Here is an 18,450-nt window from a genome sequence, read left to right as displayed (position 1 = left end):
AAACTTGAAGCACAAAGTCATGGTGGTGTCCTGCTCTACAAATGTTCAGCAGCCTGACTCTAAGGGATATACGATCACTCTTTTCAAGTGTTACCCTGGAAACAATTTGCCTCTTGGCAGACGTTGCATACTCATACAGGAAACTAAATTTAAATCCTTAGGCATAACATCTTGGTCATGCCTGCCCTTTTGTTTGAACTCCTTTAATAAAACTCTTGCCCTCACACTTGGCTGTACTAAATCCAAATATGATCTTTGCTTCCTCCTCATTATTAGTTCACAGGGAACACTCTAGTAGTTATATGCGGGGTTATCCATTACCTAAAAAGAAAATGTGCCAACTTGGAGCTCTGTTCACTGACTTACATGATGTTTACGCAAGGATTTTCATGCAACTGGCTTATAATGGCCATGTAATTTGCCTCCTCTGAACAGCTCTACAGAACAGGTCTTCATCATCAACTCAGACTTTTCAGTGTACAACAGGTGAGTCTGTTCATAGGTGAATTGGGAATAAACAACGGATCAAGGTGGAACATTTTAAAAAAGAGAGCTAGGCACGCAGAGCTGGTGCAATCAATCAAAAATATGATTCTTGAACGGGTAGTTTCAGAGAGGGGTGACGACAAATGAATGGAAATGTTATGTACACAACTTATACTCATACCTGGCTGAAGGCATATAGTGCAACTGGAAATTTTGGAAAGAAATATCTGCCCACCTGGCCAGCAAAAGCAGCACTTTCTGAACAGAAGAGAGACCAAAGCAGCTCTACACCTTTGCTCACTAACATGGGCACACACAAGCAGGACAGGGGAGAGGAAAGCATCTTGTCATTCTACAGGACACACGGGATTGAACTGACACTGCCTGTTCTAACAACCTCCCTTCTCAAACCCTTGCAGAGGGACAGTGGTGGTACTCAGCTCAGGACCCCACGTTGTTCTTTAGTGATGGCAAACTGCCAAAATTTGTGTCTGAATGAGCACACTCAACATCTCAGAGCCCTACTGGAATAGCTGAGACCTCCCACATTACTAAGGGGGTTTAGAGATTTTTTCCTTTCTTCTTGTCATTTTCTTTTTTTCTTTTTTTAAATTGATGTTGAAGCAGTCCCAGTAGACTTGGAAGTACATGCAAAGGGAGACTAAATTGGATCCAAGTCTCAAAAGGATGAAATAAGATTTTAACAATACCTCTCAGACTTAACTCCACTGATGAGGTAGGTGCTGGCTGGGGACTGTGAGGAATTATGGAGAGTGCTGCCTCCTGGGGTTTTTTTGGTTTTGTTTTTGATTCATTAAATAGCCTGTAAGGAAGAGAGTGACTGAGACATGAGCAATGTTTATGTTGGGAGTGAGTGGATGAGTTTTAGCAGTGGGGGAAAAAATAATTTTCAAAATTTACTTTTCACCACTGTGCAACACCTTGAAAATATTTTGGCAAAAAAGCCAGGGGTTGCACAGTTCCAGGATTCTATCAGAGCCTCAGTTTCTTTGGCTGGTAGAATAGAAAATGCTACCAGCATGTTGGAGGAAATAAGAACAGTTCTAGTCACACTGTTCAACGCAGCAACCAGGAAAAAGAAAGTGTCTCTTCCCTGTGCCTCATCTAAAGTACCATTAAGCATGAATTAAGGATAGTTAAGTTTCTTTCTTTCTTTCTTTCTTTCTTTTCTCTTTCTTTCTTTCTTTCTTTCTTTCTTTCTTTCTTTCTTTCTTTCTCTCTTTCTCTCTTTCTCTCTTTCTCTCTTTCTCTCTTTCTCTCTTTCTCTCTTTCTTTCTTTCTTTCTTTCTTTCTTTCTTTTTTCTTTTCACAAATTCATCACAAATTAGGGCTGTGTTGTGCTGGGTGCTTTTCAGATACATGCCAGGAAACTGTTGCTGTATGTCAGTATTTAATGCAAGTAAATGGGACATAAAAAGGATGAAAGAAAAAAGTTCCACAGTCATTTCACATGTCATGATCTGGAAAATGATGTCTTGCAGAAGTTCTCACAAAAAGGTTGTGATAATAAGGAACTGCATGCAGAGCTCTCAAGTCTCATTCTAAAGCTACAAATGTAAGCATTTTATTCTCAAAGGTAGGCTCTAACTTCCTCATATATGTACTCGACAGATGGCAAAGGAATTATTTTTGCTGAATGACACAGGTAAAAATAAAAGTCAAAGCTGGCCAAAAGCATAGTCACAGGACCAGAGTCACCAATATGTTCCAGTGGTTTTGTGTTACCCCAGTGATACAAGACAGCTATAAAACTAGATTAAGTAATTTAAGGCTGCTGTGTGTCACCAGAAAAGTACAGAGCAGCTGCAACATATATGGGAAGCCTATACTGCAGTGTTTTACCATTCCTACCTTCTCACTTTTCTGACTTTCTCATCAAAGATTAGTACCAATTCCAGATGCTGTGAAAATATATGGAAAATAAATACTGGAAGAAAGAAAAACCAAGCATTTAACAGCAGTAATCCAAACAGGTCATAATTTCTCTTTCTTAAGTTAGTATGCAAGCAAATTTTCACTAATGTGGTTTTTAAACTCGTTACAACCAGATTTCTTTGTAGGAAGAGACAGGAATATTGAGTTGGCTTTTATTAGCACCACACCATACTCCTCAACTCTAAAACCAAGAGCTTTTGAGAAGCAATACATGAGGTCTAGAGTAGGCTGAGAGCTTGTTAACTTAACTTATTGAAACCATTTCCAAAGATTTCACATCTGTCATCTCTCATGGGTATCAGACTCAGGCAATTTCATTGTGCACAATCATCACCATTTGAAAATCATATAGATCTGTAAAACACACTTGGAAAAAGTTTCTTGCTCTCTAGGTATAGTCTAAATTTCATACAGTGGAATGGATTTAAATTTTTCTTAAATGCAAAATTCAAAAAATTACAAATAAAGTGAGAAAGGATATGCAATCTTTTAAAAAAATTTCCCCTCTCCAGACAAATAAAAATTTTCAAATATCAATTTCAAAAACATGGAGAAAAATATTAATAGTCTGTATCTGAGGTTGCTTTCCCATACCAATTAATGTAATACTGTATTAAGACTTCAGACTGAAATCTAAAAGAGTTGCAAAAGGGCAGAAAAAAATTCCTTAGAAAAACTTAAATGCGTTAGAATTTCCTAACAGTGAGAATGATTAAATATTGGAATGACTTACTCATTCTGGCCTATCTGTAAGAAAAGACAGGAGATGGCTCACAGCCTGTGTGCAAAGAGGGAAGAAGATCTGGCTGAACATTGTGGAATGTGTCTTCCTGGCGTGGGAATCTCGGAATCTGGAGTCCTCTGTTCATCCCTTACCTTTTGTGCCATGAACATTGCTGCAATGTTTGCTACTCCATAATAAGATAATGAGGCAGAACATACCTCCAGGGAATTTGAGGATTATAATAAATGAGGGGAAGTCAGTGAAAAGCTGAGTTGCTGAGATTCAGTCAGAGGAAGCCGGGTAAACTTGAGTACAGGGCCAACAGAAAACTCCTGAAGTACAAAAAAGAGAAGTGCAAAGTCCTGCACCTGAGACAGGAAAGTGCAGGCTTTAGCACAGGCTGGGAACTGTCTCAGTTGTAGGCCTGGTGGGAAGGTGAGCCCCAGATTGAACCTGAGCCCACGCAGCATATTATTGTGAATAACACAGGTTTGGCTGGATGAGGAGGAGAGCAGTTCAGGGTTTTAGGGACTCACTGCCAGCTTCCATTTACCCCCAGTTCTGAACTGTTGTGAGTTCTTCAGTACCTGTTTGAAATTAGACAATGGGATTGGGATTTAAATATTGTATGGAACAATTTTTAGGGAAATAGTTCTGTTTTGGAACAAACCTGAGATCCAGATGAAACAGTTTTTGCTTGTCTCCTCTGTCCCTAAATTCAATGACATCTAAAATAACCAGCTCTGTGAAGTCAGTTCATTTCGCTGATGGTTTTGGCAGAGTTCCTCTCCCACTCTGCCAGAAAACATGGCAGAGTAAAATGCCTGCTGGACTGTCACAGCTTTAGGCCTTATGACTCTGAGGGACAAACACCAAGGCAATCAGCATGCTGGGGAAACTGCACACTTCACAAACTCTGCAGAATTACATGACCTTGCAAAAGGGAGAAGTCATGAGGTCAGAGGAGAAAAAAAAAAAGGCACAGAAGGAAAGAGCAAGGAGCTACAGAGCAATTAATCCCCTCGTTTAGCCTGTACTGGACTAACACTGCCTCTATTTCATCTGAGCAGATGCTATCTGAGCCGATAATCTGAATTCAGCAGTACAAACAGAGAAATTCAATGATGGTAGCAAAATAACCTCTCCCTACCAGGAATGTGCTAAGGGATTTTGCAAACAACCAGACTCCACCTAGCTTTGCACTCACCTATCCTTGCTTTATGTTGTCTCAGTTTGTCTTGCCTTACTTTATCTTATCAAAACGTCACTGTCTAAACTAGCTGAGAATAGCCCAATCTTAATTTTTCCACCAGATTTTCCAGCCTGTATTAAATTTACCACTCATGGATGAATAATTTGTTATCCTTCTGCAACAAATTAATTGCAGGCTGTTACAGAATGAGTGATGTGGGTACAAATTTTGTACGTGTCTGCTATATAAAATTCAGTATAGCTTTTGCTGTTGGGATAATCCTGTGCCAATATACTTGGCAAAAAGTACAGCATGTGTGCACACAACAAGAGAAACTTTCAGGTCAGTATTTACAGCTGTCTATTTATATGATTTTCAAAAAAACTTGAGAAGTTATAGAAAGGATTGTCCTAAAGTATTCCAGCTAGCCTGTGTACTTTATAAACTGCCTTGGGTTCAACATATGGTGCTTTTTTCTGAAGTATATGTAAATAACTGCTTCTGATTGCTTTCAGAACTGCACCCAGCTCATCATTGTAATCCTACCTTAAAATATACATCAGTTATTAAAAAATGAACAAAAAATCCACAGGCATGTGGATGTCATGTTCTGCTAACCTGGCTTTGCCATCTACACATATGGTGCATGGAGGAGTGGAACAGCTCTGGTATAATTAAGATTTAATCCTGCAAATAGCTTCATATGCTTAACAGTCACTGTTTGAGGGATGGCTCTGCTGAGGTCTGTACTATGTCTGCAATTCATACCACTTGCTGAAGCTGATTTATCTGGAAACTATATCATTAGGTACTGCTAAGAGTGCAACTATCCCAGTACAGAACATAGTATGGATAAATTCAATTAATCTTTACCCAGTCTTCTTGTGAGTTTTGCATTTTGGATCCCTTCCTACAATTCTAGCTATATTTCTGGTAGGTGTCCAGGCTAGTTTATTTAGAAAAGGCTTGTGTCTACATGTATAATTTGTAAACATAGTACAGAAAAATCCCCAGGCAGTGAGAAGTATTTTGCACAATTAGTCTTTTGCAATAGTACCCATGAAAATATGTTTACACATGGATATGGATCTCTTCTGGGGAAAAAGATTCCAGAAACGGGTATAGCTGCAGGACTGAAGAACATAAATCCCTGCACTGAAGGGAGCTCTATTCAGAAACTGTGGTTAGTCTCAGCTTAGCATTACACTGTGTGTAGTGAATCTGCAGCCTCAGTTGAAATCAGCAGGAGCTGCATGTGTGCAAGGGAAGAAATTGGCCCATTAGGACCTAATATGGCACATCAAAGGAAGATAGAGCTGGCATCTTTCAGAGGATTTTCTGATATTCACATGCAACTGTTCACTGTGGGTGGCACTGAACTGGGTATGAATGGATTGGAGCATAGACAGGAGCCAGAGCAACTGCAGCTAAGAGGAGGTCTTCAGACCACCCCCAGGATGCTGTAAGACCACCAGTTTCCTTCAGAACAGTGAAGGAGGCAGGGGGAAATGGAGACTACAGGCATTACAGTTTCTTGCAACAGAAAGCAATTTACTGTTACCAATGGGGACTGCAGCTGGGAACTGTGGTTTTTTGTTGGTTTGGTTTTTTTGGTTTTTCTTTTGGTACTTGAAACTAGGTCCTGAGATCTTATTGAGAAAAAAAATCAGTAAACTTGGCAAGTGATAAAAACACACAGCTTGGGCAGGATGGGCTCTCCAATTCTAGTCTACTCAATTTAGCATTTTTTGTCCAGCCATTTGAAGATTGTATCTTGTTGCTATGATGAAATGCACACAGAGCAGTCCGATGTTATAGCTTATTCTTGTTTCATAAAGCACAGGTGTATGAACACATGCAAGCTAGGCTCTTTGTTTAGAGACTGGTTGCTCTTGCCATGGTCACAACTCATAGATAAAAGCCACATATCTGAATCCAATATGCTGTGTTTAAAACCTTTAGATGCACTGCCTTCTACATTCTAAGGCTGTGCTCTGGTTTCTCCTTTCCTTATGTGTGTGGGCCATCCCATGCCCCTCATTACTCCTCAGATTCAGCAGCAGCATGTGCACTTTGGTGATTTATAATTCTGGACTCCTTGGGGAAGAGTGTGTTTCACTGGCAGTAAAAGGACTTGTTGTGCAGGTGGAAACTTGTTTAAACAAATCTGATGTTGTGATATAATGGAGGTTGGTAGTTTAACATAGGCTCTGAGTGTCAAGAAAACCAATGTTATTTTATGCAGAAGAAACCTGCCTGAGCTCTTCATTTCAGAGATTTTCATCAGCTCAAAGGAAAAAGAAAGTACTATTGGGCAAATCTGAAACTACAATAAAATGTTAATGTATATAAGACTGCAGGTGACAGGCCTGAGCAAAAAAATCCATGTTCTTGTTGTCAGCATGGTTAAAAAATGTATTTTCACACCCCACTGAAGTCCTTGTCTTAAAATCCTGCTTTCTGTAAACAAATTTCAGATTTAAAAATGTCTTCCAAATGCAGACATTCTGCAAAATATGGAGACCATAAATGGGAGGAAAAGAAAAGCACTGGTAAATAAATCTCAGATGTTGCTGTCTGTTTGTTCCTCTTTGAGTACTATACTCCTGTGATAACAGCACCCCTGATAATTTATTCTCTACAGCCTATAGATGTGATATTCCATTCTGAAAGTTGAATGGAAAGGTTCAGAGGGCAAGTTGTGTTCAGATAACTGCCCAGAATTCTGAATGTTTATTATGAAATTATCTGAACCTATCAAATCTCCAGTTTGAATTGGCAATCTCCTGAAAACCAGCATTTCATGTGAGATTTCTGGCACTTACCTTTCAGGTTCTGGCCAGAAGCATCATTTTTGTGGTGTTACAGTTTCAGACCTTGATGACAATTACTATTGTCATAATAAAAGCGCTCTTTCTACTTGCTCTAGAGCTTCAAAAATATTTGGTTGCAGTTTGGTTCTGAAAGTGAGAAAAGTTTGAGGAGAATGTTTTAATTTCCTTTTCCTTTTTTTTTTTTCCCGATTATTTTTGTCTCTTTTGAATCAGTTCTTCTCTATCTTAGATTAAATGTCCCAGCAGTGAAACAACTTTAATTTTGTTAAATCTGAAAATTCTTGTTTGTCTTCAAAACATCAGACCTATAGAACAACTGTTACAGTAGTTTATTTCTTTGTCATCAGCTCTGTCTGTTGAAAATTAAAACACTTTCCTCATCTTGATGTGTGGCATATCTGACTGTGAAAGGCCTCACCATCTGGTTTAGGGTCTGTAGAACTTAGCATGGAATGTGAGCACCATTGTAAGAAACACTCAATGTTTGTTTTATTTCATTTCAGACACAAACTAACTTTACAGAATCTCAACACATAGCATTTTGTTTATTTATTTATTTAATATAAACTGCTTTAGATTAAAAAAAAAAATTCACATCCTATCTTTTTAGGCTCCAGGAATAATCTGACTAGGGAACTAATTTTTTTTACTGTACCTGACAAAACTCTGTGCTGTATGGCAAGGCTGAGGTTTCTCTCATCTAACTTTAGCTGTTCAAAACAGAAACTTAGCTGAAGCTAATCATGTGCGTTCCCTCTGCTGACTAATGACAGATCTCACTCAGCCCTAAGCTTGTCAAAGGTCTGACAATCTGAATCCTACAGTTTGGTCCATTTGGGTGGAGGAAAGACGTGTTTGAATTGTGCTGCCACAAAGTTTCCTCTGCTCTCATTAGTAGATTCCAGCCTTTGGATCTCAGGACAGTTTAGCCTTTAATGTTTAACCTTTGCAGTCCAAAAAAAAATCTGTAGCAATAAAGTAATTTCACTGATACCAGCTCAGTTACTCGACAGTATTGTATTTACTGGTACAGAAAGATGATTAATAGTGTGGACCTGCTTTCTCACTCCAACAGGAGACTGACAAAGTAACTCCTGGATTATTAATGGTTGATTACATCTCAGAGTTGCTATTTGAGACAAGAGAACCTTCTGGATCTTTCTAATTGCATGAAGCCATACTTTATTTTAAAAAGGCCATTTCAATGCTATCAAATTAAAGAGCAGAGATATGCTCCTCAGTTCATAGGTGCCATATGCTCTTCAAGCTTATATGTCATCATGCAAAAACCTGTGTTTACTTCAGGGTTTGTTTCTAGAATGTGCTTATTTGCTCAGGTTTATCACAGTTAGCATCTGTGCCTGCACCAACACACTCAGAAAAGAAGAAATTTGTGTTTCAGTTGAAATATATTTCCTATAGAGTCTGCAGATTTCCCCACTAGTTAAACTGTGACAGGTAAAATTTTTCACCCTGCTTAAAAATCTTCACTGCCAGTCCCATGACTTTAATTTAATATTTCAGAGTGAGTTCTGACAGTGTTCTGTTAACTTTCACAACTCAGCCACAAACCTGGACGCTGACTATTCTGGCTTATGAAACCAACTGTGAAACTTAAATCTTTAAACAATTATTGAAGCCTTGAGGTTATAGTGATTCCACATCAGTTAAACTAATTCTTCTAAGACATATCATCAGACTTGGCTGCTAGTAAGAATTTCTGCAGTATTGTACAATTTTTCATATACAGAACAGAAGAGTTATTCATTCTTTATCTCTGACTGCAAGTTTGCTTGCAGTCTTCTGCAAAGTTATGTACCATTAGTATAACAACTGAGGGTTATTTGGCACTCTTAAAAAACCCAATAACTCCTTTCTGTCTCTGGTACACCATTGCCCTCAAGTTAAATCCTCTTCCTTAAAGCACAATTCAAATTTGAAAGAACTGACTCCCAAAAGAAGTTTCATAAATAGTTCAAAGATTAGGACTCATTTGTAAAATGAAGCTAATATAAGCAGGGCATAAACAATATATTTAGAGTCAGTTTGAGTGTTGCTTTCAGCATAACACCTCATCATCTGCTGATTGTGTAGGATAAGAAAGGGCAAATAATCCAGACATCACATGTTGGCATCTCTTTATTCAGCATATTGACAGTAATGATGACTGTCTACAAAATCAGTGGGAGATTAAAGAACTCTTCCCTACTTTTAGTGCTTAGAATGCAATCATGCAAATATAAAACCATTTGCAAAACATTCCAAAATATTAATATCCCTGGGAGCAGACTATATGGCAGAAAGAATCTAGTAAGAAATATAGCACATTTTTTGATGTCTCATCACCCTACTGGGACACACTCTTTAAAAAAATAGAAAACCCAGCAACCCTGGGCCTGTTTCTTCCTGAAATTCATTAGAAATCAGAAGATTTCAAAAGTCTTCAGATTTCATAATATTGAGGCAACTGATGCTTTCCTCAAAATAATTTTTGGAAAAATTATATTCTGGGCCCAAACCATTGCCCTGTCATTCCATTCCTGGTCTCTTAAACACACAGTTTATGGAATACAGAGTGTAAAAAGCTATTACTTTCAGCTGTGTGATATGCTGAAAATAATTTTCCCACATTCTGTTTTTTTTCTTTTTTTTACAAAGAGTTCTGTCAACATCCTAGCAGCCTCATAATGCATTGTCTGGGGCCAAAAATTAAAAGTCCATTTATCTAGTAGTTGCAGACACGTCTGTGAGTTGAGTGATATAGTAGCTGGTCAATATTCTGTCAGCTCTTATTCAGGAGAATATCAATAGGAGCCTTCTTGAAGCTGTAGTGGTTAAAAACATAAGAACTTTGGGTTCTGGCGATCCAGAGATTATTTCCTAAGTAAAACCTCAATATGGGATTGATAATTTGTTTGAAGATTGTTTAATTCTAAGGCATTGTTTTAATTTTTTACACATGTAAAATTTGGCAGGAAGTGGTGAACGTGCTTTGTTTGACATCTGCTGACCTCATTTAATAATTGTTATTAATTCTTCTATTGCAACTTCATTAGGTTCATATTCCTTCCCATGTGGATGCCCTCTGGTGGTGAATTAACAGCTCACCTTGTGATGATCATCTCTGATCACAAAAACATTAATTCTTTTTTGTCTTAGTCATACAAATAAGATTTAATTTATGTAAAGACTCCAATGAGAGATTAGACAATTTCTGAAACAAGGATGCTTAATTTCAACCTGAGGGTGAAGGAAGCGTGTTTGCTGTAAGTAGAATATTAATGAATAATTATTCAGATGCTTTATCAAATTGAACGTAAAATTCAAACATTTTTGGGAATATACAAAATGTAAGACTGGTTTGGCTTCAGTTGAGATTAGAAATCTTGAAAACAGTCTTGTCCCTTGTTAATCTGCTATTTCTGTTTTGAAACCAAAACCAGGAAATCCAAGGGAGAAAAAAAAAAAGATAAAAACCTTCATAAAAATGGAAAATCAGAAACACAAAAAAGTTTGAAATTAAAGGAAATGTCAGTTCTAATTTTATTCAAATCAAGTTTGTTTCTAATCTCCAGTGTATTTCTCCATCTAAAAGAATAAAAGAATAAAAGAATAAAAGAAAGAATAAAAGAATAAAAGAATTCTGCTCCTAAGATATGTATTTTCCTCTTCATGTGATCTGATTGCCCACAGACTTATCAGACACTGATTTATATTTCCAAACATTTAAAACTATTCAAAACACAGTATGCATTTAAAATGAAATCTAAGTTAAGAAACTAAGAGGTCAGATATTAGGAGTGTGATTTGGTCAAAACATTCTAAACAGAGAGGAGCTAAAATAAAATTAGGATAAACACATTCCTTTCTCTCCTGGGGACAAAAACATGTGCTAATTTGTCAACTATCCATGGGCTTGGAGCCGATTTTTTTTTTTTTTTTTGGAGAGAGGAGAGGAGAGGAGAGGAGAGGAGAGGAGAGGAGAGGAGAGGAGAGGAGAGGAGAGGAGAGGAGAGGAGAGGAGAGGAGAGGAGAGGAGAGGAGAGGAGAGGAGAGGAGAGGAGAGGAGAGGAGAGGAGAGGAGAGGAGAGGAGAGGAGAGGAGAGGAGAGGAGAGGAGAGGAGAGGAGAGGAGAGGAGAGGAGAGGAGAGGAGAGGAGAGGAGAGGAGAGGAGAGGAGAGGAGAGGAGAGGAGAGGAGAGGAGAGGAGAGGAGAGGAGAGGAGAGGAGAGGAGAGGAGAGGAGAGGAGAGGAGAGGAGAGGAGAGGAGAGGAGAGGAGAGGAGAGGAGAGGAGAGGAGAGGAGAGGAGAGGAGAGGAGAGGAGAGGAGAGGAGAGGAGAGGAGAGGAGAGGAGAGGAGAGGAGAGGAGAGGAGAGGAGAGGAGAGGAGAGGAGAGGAGAGGAGAGGAGAGGAGAGGAGAGGAGAGGAGAGGAGAGGAGAGGAGAGGAGAGGAGAGGAGAGGAGAGGAGAGGAGAGGAGAGGAGAGGAGAGGAGAGGAGAGGAGAGGAGAGGAGAGGAGAGGAGAGGAGAGGAGAGGAGAGGAGAGGAGAGGAGAGGAGAGGAGAGGAGAGGAGAGGAGAGGAGAGGAGAGGAGAGGAGAGGAGAGGAGAGGAGAGGAGAGGAGAGGAGAGGAGAGGAGAGGAGAGGAGAGGAGAGGAGAGGAGAGGAGAGGAGAGGAGAGGAGAGGAGAGGAGAGGAGAGGAGAGGAGAGGAGAGGAGAGGAGAGGAGAGGAGAGGAGAGGAGAGGAGAGGAGAGGAGAGGAGAGGAGAGGAGAGGAGAGGAGAGGAGAGGAGAGGAGAGGAGAGGAGAGGAGAGGAGAGGAGAGGAGAGGAGAGGAGAGGAGAGGAGAGGAGAGGAGAGGAGAGGAGAGGAGAGGAGAGGAGAGGAGAGGAAACCCCATGCAGTACTGAGCAATGAATAGTGGGAAAAGTGAAGTCTGAAACACCTTCCAAACAAACCTCATAAGAGAACCAGTGTTATTGAAACCAGCCAAACCCTTCACTTGTGACAAAATTTGCATAATCGAGGTGAATAAATGAGCCTTACTATACAGAATTCTGCAGAAATGAAAAGCAGAACACTCTTGGCATCTCACATTCCCTTTTGTTCTCATATGTTGTCTCATGGTAATGGGATAAGTGAATTTTGAAGATTTGTCTCTGTCTGACGGAAGTATCCTTCTCATAACTGAAGAAAAGGATAGCAATTCAGCTTACCTCTTAGCTTCAGTAGCTCATGATTATTGGGCTGATGGTTCCTGTCCAAATCCTTATTTGTCAGCTGTCAGGAGGGCTGTCATGCTATTTTTTCAGTTTCAGGATAGACATTACAACATTTCCTAACTGATGTAATGGAAATTTTACCCTTTGATGGTATGAACACATTGCATAGTTAAATATCTGCCAGTCAAATCTGAATCCTACCACAGTGTTAGGCTTTTTTTGACTTTTTGCATTCAATAATGGTGGTTTCCAATGCAGGTCTTCACTGGATTTCATGAATAAATTTTTTATTTCTCTTGTACTTCTCATTTTGTAGCAATAAATGCTTGACGTCATAGGAAGCAAGGATTATATGGGATTTTGAAATAAAGAAAGGTAGTTACATGATTACAGCCTTCTTGGTGAGAAGGCTACGTGAGGAAAACTTTGGGACTTGCTTTAAATCTCTCATTCTTGTCTGTGACAGCATCTTTGCCCCACATCTAGTATGAACTAGTGTCTGTTGATGGACTGCAGTTTAATGTTCTTTTTGTAGATTAAAAGTGATTAAAAATTAAAATCAAAGACTAATCCAGCTCTGAATCTGACTAGATCTCACTGGAGGAGTCATACCATTAATCCAAGACTCTCATGCTCTGTCTGATGCCAGGTAGGTGGCAGCTGTATTCTGTGCCAGCTGGAAATTTTACCATACTCAGTTTCAGATGAAGCCTTCAATGAAATTGCAACATACAGAAAAATCACCCATGCTCTGGCTTGAGTGAACTGTGACAATGTAGATGGCCATGGTTTTGAGTTTGGTAGGAAGCACTTTCTCAATAATTTTTGCTAGTTTGAGTTAATATTCACCTTCAGCTTTTTAAAATTTTCTTCCTATTTTCCTGCATTCTCACCCTTTTTGTTAATATGCTTCTTTTCATCACTATTCATTTCATCTTGGCAGTGGAAAAAAAAAAAAGTGTAAATGAGGGAAATTTATTTTTCTTATGTGAAGAAAGAGAAAACAACTGGAAGCATTTAATCAAAATATAAAGATCATGTAAGGAATTTAGAAGGAAATTTTTTTTTTCCCCTGCAAATTTTTTCAATATTTTCCAGCAAATCTACACAGGGTCTGTTTTAGCATTTTATATATTAAACATATATATGTATATTCTAAACATAATTCATAAAATTAATTATGATTCATAGAAAAATAAAATGCAGTGTGTTTTATATCTCTTTCCCTTTAAATGTGTTGGTGTTCTGGTGCACTGAGGGAATCTGGTCTCAGGCTTTTTTGTTCCACCATAAAAGTGATTCTTCTGAAGTTCTGAACCAAAGAAACAATCTGGAAATACCTATACATGTCTTCACATATTTTAGCCCAGACTTGTAGTCAACTCAAAACAAAAAAATCTTGAAATTCTTTTTAAAAGTCATATTAGAGAAACAATTCCAGTATCAAGATGATAGCCTGGAATTACAGACTTCATTTGGGATCTTTATTCTTTTGGAGTTCCTGTTTCTTGTGTTATTCTAATTACTGATTTCTCTTACATTTTCATCGAACTAATAGTAGGTTTATAGAATAGTAAACTCACCTCTCTGGTGTTCCAGGTGAGGAACAGACAGGTGAGCACATTTTCCTGCACCAATTAATGTGTTAGACTCTGTGTAGCTGTGCTGACCCGTGCCTCTCCCTTCAGGTCCACCTCTGGTTGGAACTCACAATTGTTACAGTTAATGGTGCTTTGAATTCCAAATTAAAGAGGTATTTCTGACAGAATCAATCGCCCCATATGACTCCTCCAAAAAAAATACACTTTGGAAGAACTTGCAGCATAGTTTACAACAATACCATTTAAACAAATCATTTTTGTGTTTATAAGATGGTGGAATTTGAGAACAAAAATCCTAAATTATCCATCTTGCTATCCTAGAAAAACGTCAGGTTTTGTGTCTCGCACATCATCAAATCAGTGGCATTAGCTGTCTAGAGTTCTAGAAGTTTTACAAGCCAGGATACATGTTATGATTTTTTGTGCAAAGATATAGGAAATTTAAACACAAGAAAACTTTTTAGAATCACTGGAGAATCAGTATCATCAATATTTTTCAGTGTCATGTCTCCTGCTTTTCAGAGCCCTTTCTTATGGATTAACAGCAGAAACCAAACAATATTTTGTTTATTTATATCAGAACTCCTTGCAGCTTGAGAATACAGAGTGACTTTAAAACATACATAAACTGGAAGTGAATCATTTAGTGCATCTTGTACAAGGAACATGGTAATACCTTCATTTAAACTAAATAAATAAATAAATAAATAAGACAGAGGGAAAATTAAATGCTGCTGCTTAAAAGAAACAAACGAAAAAGAAGCCTTAGTTCCCTTGAATATTCCTAGATCCAAAAAGTTGCTGATGTTAACAGTGGCTTTCCAAAAAGGAGGCATTTATATGAATATGTGTCTATTTGAGTGTGGATATCTCACAGTGTCTCTGTCTTAGCTCTTATGGAAAACTTCACAACACCACCTGACTATGTGTTGGGCTCTGCCTTGTTTAATGCTCTGACATATTCTGATGTGGAAGATGGTTGTCCTCACTCACAGAAGGAGAAAAGCATAGCACAGTGAAATTAAGAGCACTTAGATAATTTGAGATAAATAGGTGTCCTCTTAGTTTCAGTGAACCTGGTCTTGTCATTTTCAGTGGAGGGTTCTTCATTCTGCTCTTCAAGAAGATGGGTAATGAAAAAGTAAGCAAAATCCTTTTCTTCCAGGCCCCCAAAACACTATGCTCTGAATCTGTACAGGTGGTTTTGAGGATATAGAGCTGCAGCCTTACTTGCTAGTCCTTATTCACCCAGAATGTGCTGGCTTGCTTTATACTAAGATGAACATTCCCATGGAACATTGGTAAGGCCTGGAAGTTGACTGCCACGACTGTGAAAAATGCTAGACTGGTAGCTGGCAACCTTTTCATTCAGACCAACCAATACTCCCCCTGTCAAAGAATCTTTAGAATGGTGCAGCCCCTCAGGCCAGAGGCTTCACTGGATGGAGGGTCTGGAGGGACTGATATGATCTGGAGTTTAATACTGTGCACATTGTCAGACTGGGCAAGCTGACCTTAACATAGAGAATAGACTCGGGGACAGGGATTTACAAGGAAAGGTGGGCTACTGATTCCAGTCCAGTAAGACATCTTTTGGCCTGTAACATAGGATTGATTGCACACAGCCAGCCGAGCACACGGGTAGAAGCAAATATTAGTGTACTCTCTGGTGGGTTTTCCCAGCATTTCTGATTTCTGGCTCTCTTATGCTTCTGTCCTTGCTAGTGGTACCTCTTTCAGTTGCCAGACATCCATTCCCTTGATTCTTACCATAAGTACATTTGGTCATGGGGTTCCCTGAATAAATCATTGGTTTCTCCATGGATTTGGCTGAAACAGAGAAAAGATTTCTATCATCATTCACTTTTGAAGACAGGGAGTTGACAACCCTGAGAACAGGTTTCCCAAAGTAAATATGGAATCACAAGTCATGTGAAGCTCCCACATGACATGAAGCCTGTGAAACCTTTGACCATGCTATCTTTGACAAGACACTGACAGGAATGCTTGTTGTGTCTATGTGACATCACAAATATTCTCCTCCTTGTCTTGGTATCAAATATCTTTAAAGCATGTAAAGCAGTCTCTATTAGAGTTGTTAGACAATGTATTAAAGAACAGTAGTACCAGGGTTATTCCAGGAGCCCATGGAGGAACCATTTTAAAATTATTTTGTTGTCCAGAATTTTATGTAGACTTCAGGAGCTGACTAAGCTTCATAAGTAACTAACAGCCCATAATCAATGGAGAGGGACCTGGCTGAGATGGATGGGGTTGTGTAGCCTGGAGAAGAGAAAGTTCTAAGGAACTCATTATTGTGGCCTTTCAAGATATAAAGGGGCTTGTAAAAAAAGACAGAGAGACATTTTACCAAGGGATATAACAACAGATCAAAGGACCGTGGTTTTAAACTGAAAGATGGTACTTTTAGACTGGGCATAAAGAATAAATATTTTTACAACAAGGATGGTGAGGCAGTAGAACAAGTGGTCCAGAAGTTTTAAATGCCTTGTCACTGAAAATGGAAGGAATTTAATGGAAATGGCCTCAAATTGCACTCAGGAAAGTTTAGATTACAGATTAGGATTTTTTTCTTTTTTCACAGAAAGGATTGTAAATCTTTAGAACAGACTTCCCAGGCAAATGGTGGAGTCATCATTCTTGGAAGTGTTCAAAAATTATGTGGATATGGCAATTGAGGGCATGGTATAATGGTGAACAAGGCAGTGGTGCTAGTTTGACAGTAGGACTTGATGATCTTAAAAGACTTCTCTGACCTTAATGATTCCATTACTTATTGGATATGTTCAAGGTAAGGTTGGAAGGGCCTCTGAGCAACTTGATCTAGTGTAAATGTCTCTGCCCATGTGAGGAGGTAGAATAAGTGATTTTTAAAGATGTCTTTCCTCTGAAACTATTCTGCAATTCTGTGAGTGTAAGCACCACTAGGAAACCCATTCAGCCCATCCACAGACATGACTTGCCTGGAAGCACACTTCTTTCTTTACTGGCTACAAATGTAGCCCACAGTGGTTTTGCACTTCGGTGTTTGGAAAAAGAATTGCTGTTCAGAGGGGAATCTAAATTTTTGCCCTCCACTGTCAGCATTGCCTGAAATTCATTTATAAATTACAATTAGCAGAGAGTTTCTTTGCATTTATAAAAGAAAGTGAAATAAAATGAAAGAATTTTTGTTGTGGAATTAAGTTTAATTAACTAGCATATTTACTAGAAATAAACAAGCAAGTAGATAAATTCACAAAACATATATTCGATAAACAGTTTCTCTGTATTTTAAAGATGCTGTGGTTTATACCAAGAACATATATGTTGCTCTGATGCTGAGAGGATGATCATTTCAATCATTTTTCTGTGGTTTTACTTCGCTGCAAGACTCTGCCTGCATAAAGCTGGACAGTGCACATATGCATGGAACAATTTGCTGCTTCACTCAAATGCAGATTGTTCAAGGAAAGAACAAAGCAACTTTATTACAGCTTGAAACAGCATCACACAACTGGAGTTAACCTGTTAAAAGAGCAGTGACTGTTAGAAAGGAATATTGGTTATATTTAAATATCTGGAATATTTAAATATTTGAATATTTAAAGTATTTCAAAATTCATTCATTCATCCAGTTTAGAACTGGTTATAAAAATCAGAAGCAAATATCATAATAATAATTTTTCATATTTGTGGGTTTTTTTAACACTAAAAACATAAAAAAAATTGTAAAAATCGGTCACTCTTTACATAACAGTTTTTGGAATAAATAAACAGACTTAGTTTTTTGATTGGATTTTTAAGACACATTTAGTATAAATAAAAAAATAATCACCCTCACAATAGAATTATGGTAGGGTTATTCAGCAACCATCTTCTGAGTGTACCAGAATGTTATTTCTGAGTAAGTCCTGTACTTGTTTTTCAGTTGATGCAGTGACCTTACATATGTAAGACTTCATATTAAATTCTGGACATTGGCTGCATCCAATGTCCAACATCCAACTGTGCAGCACAAATACAGAATAACAATGGTTTGCTTCACAGTGCCCATCTGGGCTCTAGCAGGACATGCCTTTACCAGCAATGGAGTTCATGGCAGCTGCAGGTTCCAGTCCCACACTACACAGCCATGCAGAGCTACATCCTAAAAAATCAGTCATCCACATCACAAGTGGATATATCTCAGTGTCTCTGAGGATGGCTTCAAGTTCAAGTTCCTGTGCCAAGAACTACTTCAATTGCTTCAGGTATGAAATTGAGTGTCCATCATAAGACACCAACTGAAATGGCAAATTTGCACCTAAGAAGGACCCATTCAGTTCAGGAAAGCATTCATATAAATCCACCCATTGCATACTAGATTTAAAGAACTTGTTATCCTGGAATAAGGTAATGGCACAGATTTTATCTAGTCAAATTCCAAATGAG

General features: G+C 38.5%; 1 long non-coding RNA gene across 3 annotated transcripts in view; it reads right to left on the bottom strand.

Moving 5' to 3' along the window:
• Positions 1 to 18,450, bottom strand: part of LOC121469659 (uncharacterized) — a 319,414-nt gene that overhangs the window by 211,432 nt on the left and 89,532 nt on the right. The window contains exon 4 of one of the 3 annotated variants that reach the window (XR_012054824.1): positions 12,022 to 17,544. The exons of the other annotated variants lie outside the window; for them this stretch is intronic. This is a non-coding gene — a long non-coding RNA (uncharacterized lncRNA). Of the gene's footprint in view, positions 1 to 12,021; positions 17,545 to 18,450 lie in introns of those variants that run through there. 3 annotated transcript variants of the gene reach the window in all.

Source organism: Taeniopygia guttata, chromosome 3 (assembly GCF_048771995.1).
Source record: "Taeniopygia guttata chromosome 3, bTaeGut7.mat, whole genome shotgun sequence".
NCBI classification, from domain to species: Eukaryota; Metazoa; Chordata; class Aves; order Passeriformes; family Estrildidae; genus Taeniopygia; species Taeniopygia guttata.
Note: the sequence above shows the minus strand (reverse complement) of the source record. Positions and strands in the feature narration are given on the sequence as shown.